The 11,336-nt window shown below is 44.1% G+C and overlaps 2 pseudogenes; one reads left to right on the forward strand and one right to left on the reverse strand.

The window, feature by feature from the left end:
- The first annotated feature begins 6,626 nt into the window (after window positions 1–6,626).
- LOC147429067 (uncharacterized) lies at window positions 6,627–8,587 on the forward strand (annotated as a pseudogene).
- Window positions 8,588–9,801: 1,214 nt separating this feature from the next.
- On the reverse strand, window positions 9,802–10,780 carry LOC147429068 (uncharacterized; annotated as a pseudogene).
- Window positions 10,781–11,336: the final 556 nt, after the last annotated feature.

Raw genomic sequence — 11,336 nt, forward strand, 5'->3', positions numbered from 1 at the left:
AAGAAGAGCACGACAATATGGTGAACTCGCTCTACTGTAATGTGTAGAGCATAGTGAGTTCTTATTAGGTTTTAACAAAAGAATATGTGTACATACCTGGCGGCCCGTCCACTTACCTGGGCGACCACATTGGGCTTTATACCCCAACACATGTTAGCATACCTACCAAATCCCATTCACAGGCAAGCACTAGAAAGACCATGTAAAACACTGTTAGAAGCTGGACACACCCTACGGAAAATGACGGCTCGACAAATTATTATTTTTTTGTAATTATTCATTTATTGAGAAAACCCAACATTTCACCTTGTAAATATTGGGGCTTACAGAAGTTTCCAGATTGTATCCCAGTTTTGACATTTAGATTGAGTAGATGGTTGATTTGGAACTTTATGGTTTGAGAATTGTAAGGTATTTATACCACTTTTTGACCTTAATGAAAAACCTTTTGTCATTTTAAAAAAGTTTTGAAGTCTGTGAGTGAGCGTACTGTGTACGAGAGAGAGAGAGAGTGTGAGCTTCATCTTGACGCTACGTGTGCACTGGTGGTCAAAATCGAGTGTGGAGAAGTGCAGCGTGTTGCCCCTGACGAGAGCTACGCGCTGATACCTACATTGCACGCGCACGGTCCGGTTTTGCGAGCTCCATCTACGAGCTTCATCTGGTGATTCGGTGAGCATACGTTGTTCGATTTTGCATTGCAACATATCCACGCGTTAACATTGAGTAGAGCTACACATTAGGCACTTTAGATTTCAGAAACGAAGACGTGCAAATTTTGGCCAGACATCTTACGTGATTTTGCACCGGGTGTTTTGGGTTGGGGTTTTGGTTCACAGACCTTAGGGAGAGCGACCTATTGGTGTTAGTAGGGTCTCCTTCAAGTTCTGTGGTGTTTCAAGATTGTTTGATAGGTGTTCTGCTCTAGAAAGCATTGTAGGAAGTTTCCTCTTATGCACTCCTGAAGGCTATGACTTAGACATTGGGTAGAGACCTCTGTAGGAATTAGTTAGGAGTCGGTCGAGTGTAGGTTGACACCCTATGCTTGCTTCCACACGCCTGTGGGTCGACCTTCGTCCTTAGCTGACAAATCTTGTTAGGTGAGTTCTCGTTGTGCTGACGTTCGTCGCGGCGTATCCGTCCAACATTGGCGCCGCTGTCGGGGACGAAAACCTTAGGTAGGTGACCGAAACTAGTCCTTGAGGATAGGGATTCTTTGGCTTGCCAAGAGTCTCGTTGTACATTTAGATAGGATCAGAGGGTGGAGGACTCTCCAGGTCTTAGAGGGAGTCTAGGGAGCGTGTGTCTGGCCTAGATCCTTCGACTTAGGAAGATTTATGTAGACTGAGATGCTTTTAGGTATTAGTTGAGCTCTTGAGTAGGAGTTGGAGTGGTAGAAGTGGTGAGAGGAGAGATTGAGAGTCCGGAGAGGCCAGAGAGCAAACAAAACACCATTATCACCATTTCACATGATGAGTAGGAGTAGAGTAAGTAGGACATCATGATTCAGGATGTAGAGCACTTCATGCATGTATACTTGCTTGGTAAATTCATCACAAGGTTGTAAAAGACGCAAAAAGACGTAAGAGTGTTTGAAAGCTGAAGTGAAGTCCAAAAGTTACTGTGAGTGTTTCTGATAGAGCTGTAGGAGCATTTCTGTCAGAAAAAAGTTTAATTTTAAGCTAGGAGACATCCTACGCGTAGAATATCTACAGGCTAATCTGGTGGGAATTTTGGAATTTTGAGTTGACCAGTGTGTTCAGAAGGTGGGGTTTACCTTATTTTCACCTGGAAAGTGGAAATTTGACCATATCTTGACAGGATAAGGTCAGATAGACTGAAATTGCGAGACATCCTACCCAAATTGGGCCAAAGCATTATTTTAAGACCAAAACCATAGGATGACTGCACGGGCATGATCTACATGATATATTGAGTGACTGAGAGAGGTTTCATCTCATTTGGGTGAGAAATTGGGTTATAAGCAGACTTTAGCACTTTTGACTGAAAAAGGTAAGAACAGCTAAAATTAGGGACTTTTGAAATCCAAACCAAAATCTAAGCATACCACTGGGTTGCTAACATCAAGGGGAAGCTGTGGGTCAAGTCTGGGGTCAAACACGCCAAAAAGATAGGATTAGGATGTCTTTTGTGTGATTTTTCACTCCAACCCTAATTTTGAGCATACCAAAGTGATCAGCACCTCTAGGGGAGCCTGTGTTTTGAATTTGAAGCCATTCTGATGAAAAAGACATCTTACACATAGGATGTCTAAAGCAAGAAATTGAAGCCAGATACTGAGTGTGGGCATAGCAAGGTGTTGTATAGACTAAGGCAAGCCCCCTAGTCAATTTTGGTCCAAATTGGAGTTGATTTGACTGATCAAGACTGGCAGCAGGCTGTCAAAACAGGTTTCTGATCCATTGACTAGCTTATAGGTGTCCAAATCAAAAAGTAAAAACAATTGTGGACTCAGCACATCAAGGGAAATCCATAGTGCAAAAATCTAGGCAAAACAAAGCAGGAGATATCCTACGCGTAGGATGTCTACTGGAGCCTACTGAAAAGAAAATTTGATTGGGCTTAGACAGTGAGGTTCCCTTTGGCTTAAGGGTTCCAGAACTTCTTTCAGAAGTGAATTTGAACCTTGTTTGGCCATTTGACGGAGCAAAGACAGAATTCAAACTTTTTCACGTAAATTGACCAACATCCGAGGGAAGTACAGTTCCAGATTAGCAGACCTAATCCAGAACATCAGCAATGTATAAAATATAGTAGTGGTTGAGATTAACTCTACAATGATACCAATCATTACTAAGATCACCTCTAGCAGATAAATGCTTTGATTCGATTGCCGAAATTAAACGCATGTGTACAGGGATATTAAGCAGCAAAGCAAGAAGTGGTGCGGAGACTGATCCTTTGCCAGGTGAGTGGTTAGATTTGTGATAAATTGCATTGATAAGTTTGATGAATTCAAGATCAGGAAGATACATTTTTAGAGACCAGAAGGTGGCAGGTGACCAAGGTAGCTTAGTGTCCACCGAGGAGAGTGTAACTCAGGCAAGGCTAGATCCACTAGCACCAATTATTGAGGAAGGTAGTGATACTGACACTTCGTCAGACAAATCTTTCTTCATGATGGGTAGTCAACAACAAGGAGGGTTCACCTATGACGGACCCATGCCAAGAGAAAGCACCTCCCTAAATCCGATGAATGATTCTAAGTTCACTGTGATCTTCTTAGAAGGAACAAACTTGAGGGGAGCCCTAGTCTATTCTGACTATCGAGGACACAAGTGCATTTGTATTGAAGAAAGGCCGGATCAGAGATTGGAGATAATTTGAGTCTATGATGATGGAGATAGATTCCGAGACGAAAAGTGGAAGAATTATTTGATAGTTAGTGAGGCGGTCCGGGGCGAGCAACAAGAAGAGTGGCCTCTAAGCACTCTTCTAGGCTCCCGTGCTGCTCAATTGGGGTTGGAAAAAAACAACAACACACACACAAACCCGCAACCTAACCCTACACAAATTTGAGGCACCACCTAGTTTTGGATGCGAACTAGGACGCGTAGAGAGAGAGAGAGAGAGAGAGAGAGAGAGAGAGAGAGAGAGAGAGAGAGAGAGAGAGAGAGAGAGAGAGAGAGAGAGAGAGTGCTCGGGCTGCTTTGAAATGTATCGGCAGTGATCAAGCAAACACAATTATATATGTGAGAAAGAGAGAGAAGGGGGGGGGGGGGTGGTGCTTGTTGCATTAATACCTTCTTACAAATCTGTCATGACCAATCAAAGTGAGATTAGTACTTGTTCAACATAGCTTGAGTAAATTTCACCACAACACATCACAAGAAAAGCCACCCCAATCACTGTCTTAAGGCCGAGGAAGTCCTCTCCACCCTGTCGCCCTCTTACAGTATGTGGGATTTATGGCTAAATTGATGACAACACCCAGAGACAAGCTATCAAGAACTTAAAAAAAGCACCAAGACACTTACACATCATTTTTGTCCATTACTTCACGTTGGAAGAGAGACAAAGTATCCAAGCTTAGTCCAAATCCACCCTCCTTGATTCAGCAAATGTTGGGCTTACACTAGTAGGAGAAATGATAGATTTCCTACTTTCAATTGAATGATCACTCTCTCTCTTACAATGGCATAGAGTTCCCTTGCTAATCACCCCTAATACAACACATGCATATGCATAAGACAATGAGCTTCCACTCAAGAGCTCCTTCTAGAGAGGTTGAGCTTGGCTTCTGAAGCTATAGCATAGTGCTCTTGCTTATGGCTCCCCTCTTTTTGTGCTAGCTACACCCTCCTTTTATAGCAATTTTGAGGGCTAAGGTTACTCCTCTAACCATGGTTGGGTTAGATTTTCAGCACTTATCTAATTTCTTTTGCTTTGAATTATCAAGAAGTTGGTGTGGATAGATGAAGAAGAGAGAGAGGAGAGAAGTGGAGGTGATAGGACTTTTCATAGTAGTTTAGTGTTAGTAAATGAGTAGAGTTAGTATTTTTATTGATTTACAAATGGAATTGGATATTTACAATGGGAGTATCCAAGTAGGATACAAATAAGGAAGAAAAAACTCTTAATAGGTAAGAAAATATGGATTTCTTACAATGTTGATGCTCCAAGTGTCTTGAGTAGGGTCAATTTTGACGCTTGTTGACGGTCCACTAACTTTGATGATACGTTTTTTCTCCACTCTTGACCTTCCTTGGGAGCCAAGGTAAGTGAACATGAGTAATCAATCACCATGATGCTATCTTTCAAGAGAAGAGGCTGAATTTTGTGGTTTTTTGATAGATATGGGTAATATAGATGAGGAAATATAAGACTAGGTGGTCAATTTTGGAATGGAAGTGTGTGTAGGAGACATGAGTTCACTATGATTTCTCTTATTCTTCAAGGTTGAGAAGAAGGTGAGTAGGGTGCAGAGAGGAGTGGTGAGAGAGGTGAGGATGATGAGTGGAGAAGTGTGTGTGAAAGAGGAAAATGATAAAGTGGAAGAGGGAGTGTGGCTGCATAGCATGGGCAAACAAGGGTCCACCAATAAAATCATAGCTCACAGCTCGTAACTCAAAAAAATATGAGAAAATTTGAGGTAAAAGTTCAGCCCAGGAGCTACAACTTTTGTTTGTATCACCTTTTCAAATTCGGAGAGCACGTGATCTTTAAAAATTTAGCAAAACCGACTGTTTTTTTCCACTGCACAAAGTCCTTGTGAGGTCTTTCTTTGGATGATTCTTTTGAATACCTCCAAGAGTGAGCCCCCCATGGTGCATGCATGCATGTCACATACCCTTGACCTTATTTGGTAGGTCTATAATTGAAGACATTGTTGAGATCATGATATAAGTGAATAGTACAACTAAGAAAATCAAATATTGAGGGGTCTAAAAAAATATGTAGATGTCAAATATAAATAATATAGGTGGAAAAAATATAAAGGGGTCAAAATAAATCTCTCTCATTATAAGTCTACCATAAAAAGATGAATATTTTTGGTGGTCTAATTTATGAGAGTAATAGAGAATAGATGTAGGAAGGAAAAAATCACAATAGTGAAAAAATATACACATAAATAGAACTAGTTTTTTTGGATTTTTGTTGGGATGGAGTTACACCAAAAATAAAAGAAGCTTGCATGAAATTATCTTTATATGGAATAAAGAGTATGCAAAATGGTAAGAAAAAATATGGTAATGGTGAGTCAATGTACATAGCATAAATAACACACCATAGGTAAAAATATTTAAATAAATACCAAAATAATTATGAAAAATCCTTTTATTTAGGCTCTATATACAATGAAATATTTACACACAAATGGACCATAATATTGTGGTGTGTGGTTGTGCAGGTAGACTTCGGCCACCTAGTGTGGTCGGACATGTTATGGTTGTAACCGCTTGATGGTAATATAAGGAAGTGCCGGAAGAGAGAGAGAGGCAGACTCAGGTTGGTTCAGTGTAATCCTGTGTATACCACATTGGTGGAGGAGACGGGCACATTTTCTTGAATCCCTTTCTTGATTTGCAGTGAGTTCAGTGATGGCTTTTAGTTTAGAACCAGATTAGCAGCTTCGATTCTCTGCAGCCCCAATCGGCCAGGCTCGAGAAGGGTGATAACATCGTGAGAGTAGCTTGTTGCCCTGCGCACTCAAAGTGCATGCCCAGGCTCACAAGCCCTTGAGCCTCAAAGCTCAACCGCACTATCTGAATACTCTCTTCTTGCAATCGGTTGTAACCCCTGCTCTTGATACTTGTCCACAGAGAGAGAGAGAGAGAGAGAGAGAGAGAGAGAGAGAGAGAGAGAGAGAGAGAGAGAGAGAGAGAGAAGGAGTTTACGTACATTCTCCCCGCCATAGCCAGAGTCGAGCCGCAGCAAAAACGTGGCCTTTCGAACCTGCACTTGCTGAGGGCTCCGATCAGGCAGAGGGACTAAGGAGGTCAGAAGATCGGTCGCTGCGATGGCCAAGTCTGCAGCGAGTGGTGTGTGGTCGTGTAGGTAGACCTCGAGCTGTGGCGCCCTTACGTCTCGACCATCTACTCCACAGGCTTGGACCGTTGGATTGAGTGCTCCTGGGCGACTCTGTGCTGCTGATATTGGTCGCCATGGATCACCCCACTGTGGAGAAGATCCTCAACATGAAGAGTTATCAGCTCAAAGAGTACTTGGAAGACAAGTACGTTCCTGTGCCCAAGAAGCAAAGCAAGGAGTTCTTGCAGACTGCAGCATTGCAGACTCCTGCAGACCTGGAGGCATCAAAGAGGCAAATAATAACAAGGAGGAGATCCAAAAGAGAGGAATCTGTTGATGGCAGCACATATTCGGGAATGTATGGGAGGTCTTGAAGTATGCCGAGGTCATCGCCATCTAGCAACTCTTCGCGTTCATTCTCACCATCAGTGACAACTCGCAACAGAGCTCAAGCACAAGCCAAGATAGCCGGGGCACTTGGTTTGAGTTTTCTTGCTGGCAAACGGAGTTACTGCAACTTGATTGCAGAGGTGCCTTTTGCTATAATTTTAGTTCTTGAACTTATATCTAGTTTAGTTTTGTCAAGCATGTAGTTCTTTTTCAATAAGCAGCACTATACCCACACCAAACTATGAAGTGGATTGGAGATTGTATGTCATAGTCCTTCCACGTCTAGCCATTCGCAATGGGATAGCGACCTAGTGCGTTGCCTATGTTGAGAGATTTTCTTGTCGAGTATAGTCGTGTCGAGTCTAGTCCCAAGTTCAGCCCCTAGCCCCCAAGCTCAGTCCCTTAGCCCTGAAGCCATTGTATGATCACTCCCCCAGATGAGACGCTGGAGTTGATCCCTCTTTTGTCGAGTTCATTCTTAGCCCAAATTGTAAAAAAGATGTCCATCTTTTTTCTCCCTAAGGGGAGAGGTGTGGTGTGTGATCGTGCAGGTAGAGTCCGGCCACCTAGTGTGGTCGGACATGTTATGGTTGTAACCGCTTGATGGTAATATAAGGAAGTGCCGGAAGAGAGAGAGGCACACTCAGTTTGGTTCAGTCTAATCCCGTGTACACCACATGTGGTGTGTGTGGTCAGTAGGTGTCTGACCACCTAGTGTGGGAGGACACCCTAGGTTCTTGGCATGTAGGGATTTCCTCTAATATAAGAAGGTGCACCCTCATACAAGAGGCACGCTCATTTGGGCTCTACTCTTGTCCACATGTGAGCACACTACATTGGTGGAGGTGGCGGGCATAACAATCTTCTTGGGGTAGTTCTCTTTACGTGCTTGGGTTTGCTTGTCACTGGCCATGGCATTCTGTTTCGACACAGGGTAGTTCTCCTTCTATCTTGTAGGTGTCCAAATGAGGCAACGAGGCACCAAGCATATTAGCAACCTCTTTCTGGTACATCAACGAAGAAAACTGATGGCGAGGTCCTATTGACGTTCGTAGTGTGTCAACGCCTGCTTCTTCAAGAACGTCGCTCTCTACAACAAGGTGTTTGCAAGGTGGCCAAGCCAGGTCCGACAGCGACGCTGCTAATTGCAGTAGGTCGAACACCTTCAAGGACGGCTGCGATGCTCCCTGTTTCAGTTTATGCTAGAAGATCAGGTGATGCAACTTGCCGGCATTCCATATCAATTTTGAGGTGCCCATCAGCGGCCTAAACCGTCAGCTTGTGCAACATTGTCTTTCACTCAAGTCCAGCATTAGTTTCGCAGGCTCCTTTGTTAACCTCTCTGATTTCCCGAGCCTATGCATGAGCTTGATGGATGCCCAGGCTACTATTGGCTCATTAGACGATGTTGTTTATGCATTTGATGTCCTGTACGCCCAATTTAGTAAAGCTTTGTATGGCAGCAACCAAGGCCACACCAAATGGGTCGCCTGCATTTCACATCCATGCCAGGTCCAATTATTTGACGCAATCATGGATGTGTTGCCACCTTAAGGCCTGGTCATGGAGGAGAAGATAGCTACTCAACATTAGGAGATTCAAAGGCTGTTGACAAAGAATGAGAGGCTAGCTGCAACTCGTGTGGCTCTCCGGCAGGAGCTGGCTGCGACACAGCAAGAAATACAGTGCCTGCAACAAGGTTTGAGAAATATACAGGGGAAGAAAGAAGCGCAACTTCGTGGCCTTGCTGAACTCTTCGAGAATGGAACAAGAACTCCGGCCTTTGGAACCATTGAAGTTGGATATGCAAAGAGCCTAGGCAGGTGCTCAATTTTTTTTTGCTAAATCTTACAATGCAAGTAAGCACACGCAAGTCATGTCACTACATTTGAATGCTTAGGAGACAAAGATGATGGCAGTGGTGATGAAGAAGGCCACTTGGCACGCATGCCTACAAGTTTCTTTTAGAGACGGGAGTTGCTGCAGCTTTGTTGCAGAGGTGCCCGGTCTTTTCGCTTTCACTGAGTAGTGATGCAGAGTCTTAGCCGCATAGCCTATCCTTTTCTATTTTTTAGTTTATTAGTCAAAGTCTCTTTTCATTTAAGTCTTGGTGACCAACCCTCATCATCACACCAAACCCCTTATGGAAATGAATGTATGTCACAAAAATATCATGCCCAATCCTCAGTTTGTCCTTCCTCGTCTTGTCCATTACATTGGGATAGCGACCTGATGTTTGCATGAGCGAGATGTATGAGTTCCATGCCTTGATGATGATCGGCATGATGACGAATCTAGTCCCCCAAGCTCAGCCCCTTAGCCCCTAAGCCGTTGTATGATCACCCCCCCCCCCCCGGATGAGGCGTTGGAGTTGATGCAGTCCTTTCTGAGTTCAATCTTGTAAAAAGATATCCATCTTTTTCTCCCTAAGGGGAGAGGTGTGGTGTGTGTGGTCAGTAGGTGTCAGACCACCTAGTGTGGGAGGACACCCTAGGTTCTTGGCATGTAGGGATTTCCTCTAATATAAGGAGGTGCACCCTCATAGAAGAGGCACGCTTATTTGGGATCAGGGAATCAAAGTGAAGTTTTGCCCTATGTTTCACAAACCAGTCACAGCCTATAGTGATAGAAAATAACTGACGAGGCAAGACATAAAAAGAGTGTTGAAATTGGTGAGAGCCAATAGAAAATATACATTCTGCGACTGTGTGAGAATGATAAACCTTCTGATTATCACCAAACAATATAGAAATCGGAGGAGCTGAATGAGTGTGAATGCCTAGACGAAATTGTGCTACCTGAGTCAAGGAGTGCTTGATGTGATGTGTCGTCGATGAGGACCAAAGTTGAACACACCATGCAGCTGGAAGATGCATTAGCCGTGACATTGCGAATGGGGCTCTTCCATCAGCCATTCGCTCAGAAGTTTTCCGGAATAGAAGCAATGGCAGCTATATCAGCTACCTGTATCTGAGAATTATGTACTTGATTGCGTGCTAGCCATCTGCGACAATGCCTCTTCACGTGGCCATATGTGTTGCAGTAGAAGCATTTAGGTCTGCCCTGAGTATCCCTTACAGGCAAATCTCGTCTTGAAGCACGCTGTGAATTCTGGACATAAACCTCCATGGGGGTTGGGAAATCAGTAGTATGGCGAACATGAGGAGGCTGAGGAGCAGGTGGGGGCAATGGAGCACCATCAGAATGTAGGTTACCCTCGATGCGTTGAGCTATTTGAATAGCTTCATGAAAGGACGTGGATCCTTGATCACGAACTCGTCGAGAAATGTCGTGCAGAAGACGTGGCCATAAGAAATACAGCTTCATCTCTTCTGACATAGAGGCGTCTGCCCTTAGCAGTAATTGATTTAATTTTACTGCAAATTGAGCCACAGGCTCATTGGGTTGTTGCCGTAAGGTATTCAGCTGGTGTAATGCTGTCTTGAGTGATGTTCTGATTTGCAAAATTTTGAATAAGCAGTTGCTTCAGCGCATACCAATCAGATTTTACCTAGTCATTTTGCTGTACTAACCAAGTTGCAGCGATGCCTTCGAGTAGTGTGCGCACCTCTATAGCTTTGTGATCTGCCGACCATTGATGGTAGCTGGAGATGTTTTCAAAGTGATCCAGCCAGGTAAGTACGTCTTCCGTGGGGAGTCCTGAGAAGGGTTTAGGTCGGATCTTGCCATCAGTCTTTTGAGTGTGCGCGTGGTTGCTATGCAGGAAGTTGATTAGCGACTGATTCGTGTGGTTAACCTGTAACAGGATATTGGAGACGGCAGAGAGCATCTGTTCTAAAGGTATCTGGGTGTGTTCAGCAGTAAACTCGGGATGCATAGAGGCATCTTCGAATTGAGGAGAGCTAGCCGTGTGTCTGGGGGAAGCTGTGCGGCTCATGGTGGGCTGTGCTCTCTCTGAGGGGCAAGAAAGCAAATCAAGAAGCCTCAGCTACCCAAGCCCCGCGTCTCCACCAATGTGAAAGACTTAGTTCCAATTCAAATCTGCTCTTTCTCTTGGGCTTCATTCTATTAATAGCTTTGTACAATGAGTGCCAAGAACAGGCAGTTACATCTGTTAGGTATCCTAGTGAGCTCCCGTTAGTTATCTGGTGTAATCCTCTGGAAGGCTTCTACGTGGCAGTATGCCACACCTGCCCCCCTAGGAGGTGGACTGATGCATGATAGGGGAGGAAATATAAGGCTTCATGCGTGACACATGGGCTGTGGTGATAGCTTGATTACTGAGACGCTGCAACCTGTAGGTGTTTTCACGGATACGTTGCAGGATTTTGTAAGGGCCTAGCCACCTATGCATGAAGGATTCGCAGAGGCCAGGGCGGCGAATGGGATAGTAGAGGTTGACTAGGTCATTGTCGGCATAGTGTTTGTGCTGGCGGTGTTCATCATAGGTCTTTTTCTGCCGTTGTTGTGCTTTCTGGAGATTATGTGCAGCT

This window comes from Adiantum capillus-veneris, chromosome 22 (genome assembly GCF_014529385.1).
Source record: "Adiantum capillus-veneris isolate H3 chromosome 22, ASM1452938v2, whole genome shotgun sequence".
Taxonomy (NCBI): Eukaryota; Viridiplantae; Streptophyta; class Polypodiopsida; order Polypodiales; family Pteridaceae; genus Adiantum; species Adiantum capillus-veneris.